Here is a 4,921-nt window from a genome sequence, read left to right as displayed (position 1 = left end):
TGAATTTTTAAAATTTTTGTAGGTCTAGTAGCATGGATTTCTTGTATCCAAAATGCTGCATCACTAGATCCAAAGCCTCCGGCCCCTCTGGCTTCCTGGGTAACAGCTGTCCCTATTTTTATGTATTGGTAACAGGAGTAATTGGGCAATTCTCTGGTTGGGCTGAATCTGTATAGTTGTGGTGGGTGGGGAAAGTAAAATCTGTATTTCTCCTGTGTAGTCTGCATCAACAACTCCTGGGATGACTAAGATCCCCTGTAATGAGGTGGAGCTGTGCCCTAATATTAATCCTACAGTTCCCTCAGGCAGTGGCCCAGACACTCCTGTAGGAATGGCTGCTACTGGCGAGTCTGGGGTTAGTATTGTGTGGGTGGTTGAATGGAGGTCCAATCCTGCACTGCCTGGGGTTGCCCTGAAGAGGTCACTGACTGATTGAAATTTGCAAAGGGGTTGAGGATTGATGCCCCTATTATTGCAGGGGCCTGGGGCTGGCCCCCTCTCAAGTTTCCCGATTGAGGAGATGGGATAGAACCTCCTTGGGAGCGCTGTGTATAATTTAAAGGCCAACCATTTTTATGGTATTTTGATCTACATTCCTTTGCCCAATGGAATCCTTTCTGACATCAGGGACAAACAGTTTTTGGAGGGTTAATATTCCCTGATGTATTTTCAGGCTGTCGAGGAGCTTGCCATCTGGTCTGAGTATTATTATTTCTATTTGGGCATTTTCTGCTAAAGTGCCCAGATAAGCTACAAGAGTAGCAGTTCATATTTCTTTTATTACCTGTATTATTGTTGGCTTGTCCTATGCCCTGTACATATTGAGGATATGTCTCCCCTTTGAGAGCTGCAGCTATAGCTACATCCTGTATAAATGCTGGACTTACATCAGCACACTGTTTTATAAAATCATTTATAGTTCCCGTTCTGCAAATCAGCCTTAATAATGCCTGACAGGTATTATTAGCATTTTCAAAAGCCAGTTGTTTGATTAGGATATCGGCTGCCTCTTCGTTATTGATTACTCTCTTGACTGCCTGTACAAGGAGAGAAAGGAAATCCTGATATGGTTCCTCGACCTTCTGTTTAACCTCTGTAAGGGAGGTTGTTTTTCCTACTGTATAAGGTAGGGATTTCCAGGCATTTACTGCACAACTGGTTACTTTAATAAGTGCCTCTTTGGGCATATACATTTGCTCCTGAGACAGGCTTTACAAACCTGTGACCACAGATTACAAAAGAACCAACCTGTCATCAGATATCATGCAAGTACTACACTAAGATAATACAATAAATTCAGGGAGAAACCAAGGTGGCGGCATAGGTAAACACTGGAGATTGCTGCCGCAAATAACCACTTCAAAAATACAACTAAAAGACGGAACAGACATCACCCAGAACCACAGGAAGGCTGGCTGAGGAGAGACTCTTCAACTAGAAGGAAAGAGAACAGCATACCGAGGCTCAGAGGAGGCGCAGTGTGGAAAATACAAAGGTATGGAGGTTCGTGTGGAGCCGGCTGGTGGCTGAGGGCGCGGTTGTCGTTTTCAATCCAGAGGGAGTCTCAGACTCTGAGCTCCAGATCTGGGCTTGTCTCTAGGGACTCAGACTCAAACGGGAGAAGCGGGATTGTCTGGCATCAGTTGGAACGTGAGGGCAGCTTTCTCTCCGAGGTTTGCAGTAGTTGCTGGGGTTCTGAGAAGCAGAGCCTCTGGGAATGGGACTGAGAGCAGCCATAACCGCTCCCTCCTCCCGCCCTGTTGATCCCGTGCAACCCGCCCCTCCCAAGCCCTGCACAGAGCCACTTGCTGGATAGCCTCAGGCAAAGGCTAGATTAGCACCTCTCCAGAGGACAGAAGTTTTCTCACTGCAGATACAGCTGATTCTCACAACCAGTCAGCCTGGTGGTCAAATCCCTCTAGTATTAACTACAACAATCAAGGATTAACTAGAACAAGACTGCACACAAAGACCACAAGGGGGTGCACCAAGAAAGCATAAAAAATGGGGAGACAAAAAAAATGACAGAAATGGAAGATATAGAGCTAAAAAACGCACTTTTGAGGGCTTTCAATAATGTGCTAGAAGCTGCCAATAAACTTGATGAGAGACTCACGAAATCTAATGAGACCCTCTATGTTGTGATAAAGAACCAACGAGAAATTAAGCATACACTGACTGAAATAAAGAATACTATACAGACACCCAATAGCAGAACAGAGGAGTGCAAGAATCAAGTCAAAGATTTGAAATGCAAGGAAGCAAAAAACACCCAACTGGAAAAGCAAAGTCAAAAAAGAATCTGAAAATACGAAGATAGTGTAAGGAGCCTCTGGGACAGCTTCAAGCGCACCAATATCAGAATTATAGGGGTACCAGAAGATGAGAGACAGCAAGATATTGAAAACCCATTTGAAGAAATAATGACAAAAAACTTCCCCCACCTGGTGAAAGAAATGTACTTACAGGTCCAAGAAGTGCAGAGAACCCCAAACAAAAGGAATCCAAAGAGGACCACACCAAGACACATCATAATTAAAATGCCAAGAGCAAAAGACAAAGAGAGAATCTTAAAAGCAGCAAGAGAAAGAAACTCAGTTACTTACAAGGGAATACCCATATGACTGTCAGCTGATTTCTCAACAGAAACTTTGCAGGCCAGAAGGGAGTGGCAAGAAATATTCAAAGTGATGAATAGCAAGAACCTACAACCAAGATTACTTTATCCAGCAAAGCTATCATTCAGAATTGAAGGTCAGATAAAGAGCTTCACAGATAAGGAAAAGCTAAAGGAGTTCATCACCACCAAACCAGTATTATATGAAATGCTGAAAGGTATCCTTTAAGAAGAGGAAGAAGAAGAAAAAGGTAAAGATACAAATTATGGACAACAAATATGCATCTATCAACAAGTGAATCTAAGAATCAAGTGAATAAATAACCTGATGTACAGAATGAGCTGGTGATTATAATGAATCAGGGACATAGAAAGGGAATAGACTGACTATTCTTGAGGGGGGGGGGAGGGGAGTGGGAGATGGGGGAAGGGACTGGACAAAAATCATGCACCCATGGATGAGGACAGTGGGTGGGGAGTGAGGGCGGAGGGTGGGGCGGGAACTGGGAGGAGGGGAGTTATGGGGGAAAAAAAAGGAACAAATGTAATCTGAACAATAAAGATTTAATAAAAAAACAACAACAATAAATTCAGGATGTAACTGGGAAAAGGGGAAGGTAGCTTTACTGAGAATTTAATCATTTAACGTTAAAAAAACTTTTCCATCAGTACAAGAAGGTAAAACTGTAAGAATTATAGATTAGGCTCAAAAGTCTACATGGCAAGAAGTCATCTAAATCTCTTTTCAGTGGATTTTCTTCTTTTTTTTTCGATAGTGCCGCCTGCGCTGTTTATAAAGGTGACGGAAATTTATGTATAACCCTAAAAATAGCATTATAAGATAAACCTGAAGAAAAAAGGAAAATCTAACGTGGATTTCCATGGGATATGGCAATGTAAAGCTGAATCTCCCTGTTTCATTGAACAAGGGGATGGACTGGATCAGTGAGACAGCTTCTGCCAAACATCCCAGAGGATATAACGGAATCCACACAGTGTAACGAAGCCATGTAAGCACTTTCCAATCCATGTCAATGCAGCAAAGCATGTAGTAGGGGTACCTGAAAATTTCAATTGTGCTCCACATATAAAACACAAAGAAAACCACGGCTTTGTTTTGCATTTCTTCCATAGTGCCAAAGATGATAAACAAAATGAAATTTCTTCCAAAAAGCTGGATAACAGAAGGTATCACTGGTGACTTAGTGACTCCAATTGCTGCATTGATAGACTCCACAACTGCCAACATCTGGCAGAAATACATCATGTCAGCTATGGTGTGAAATGTGTCATAGAAGGACTCTTTTCCCAGGATAAAGAACCCCACAGTCATGTTGACAAACATCCATGAGAATCCCAAGAATTGCACAAGATTATACATGAACAGGTATCCTTTCTTCAAGTTTATAAGAGTTTCAGGGGAGCCTTGGCTTTCCATTCTGAGTTTCTTTAGTCGTTCTTCTTCCTTGGCTCAGAGCTCCATTTCCGCATCAGACTCGTCCAGCCAGCTATAAAAGTCAGGGGCCAAAAACAGTGAAGGTTTCTCCTGCTTGGTGAGTCTCTCCTACAACTGGCTCACCTTCTTCTGCACCGTAATGTTTACCTGCCTCTGGGTCAGTTTGTAAACCGGCTCTGGCTTCACAAGGTCCAAGAACTCAGGTGAAACTCATAGACATTATCTCCTTTGGCACCATGTCCTTGAGCTTTGAAATGCAGTACATTTTCAGTGATGCTGATGGCAGGATTCTGCATGTCACTCAGCTCCACGCGCAAGTACAGTTCGCGGTGCCTCTGAGCCCAGTAGACGTGCGACGTCAGCACCTGGCTCTCCATGGCCACACAGCCCGGGCACCGGGGATCCGCTCGCGGGCTTCGCTGCCTCAGGCAGTGTGCGACTGCAGCTGGTGATCGCAGGCCCAAACCCCCTCGCTCTTGAGGGCCGGCAGCCCGCAGCCTCAAGACGCCCCACGTGCTTCGGCCGCACTTGTGCAGCACCAAATTTTGGGGTCCAACCCCAGCAGGTCCAGGGGTCCCCAAAGGTGTGGACGGAGTCAGCGAAGAAGGAATGACACGGAGACAGCCTTCAGTTGATCAGCAACCTAGTCAGGACCTCTAGCCAGGATCTCCAGCCAAGTTCTGGTCAGGATCTCCAGCCAAGTTCTGGTTAGGATCTGATCAGGATCTGATGTTTATTGTCTTGTTACATCTGTATTTATACCAGTCGATTTTAATCCTGTCAATTTCTATTGCAAAAGTTAGGGCGTTGTTTCTTATCTCCATTCCAGGGAGTAAAGATTATGTAGT

General features: G+C 44.2%; 1 pseudogene; it reads right to left on the bottom strand.

Annotated features, from left to right (window-relative positions):
- Positions 1-3,298: 3,298 nt before the first annotated feature.
- LOC138993974 (very-long-chain (3R)-3-hydroxyacyl-CoA dehydratase 3 pseudogene) lies at positions 3,299-4,450 on the bottom strand (annotated as a pseudogene).
- Positions 4,451-4,921: the final 471 nt, after the last annotated feature.

This window comes from Myotis yumanensis, unplaced genomic scaffold (assembly GCF_028538775.1).
Source record: "Myotis yumanensis isolate MYYU_CA2020_CCGP unplaced genomic scaffold, mMyoYum1.0.hap1 SCAF_16, whole genome shotgun sequence".
Classification (NCBI taxonomy): Eukaryota; Metazoa; Chordata; class Mammalia; order Chiroptera; family Vespertilionidae; genus Myotis; species Myotis yumanensis.
The sequence above is the reverse complement of the archived record's forward strand: the minus strand, read 5'-3'. Positions and strand labels throughout refer to the sequence as shown.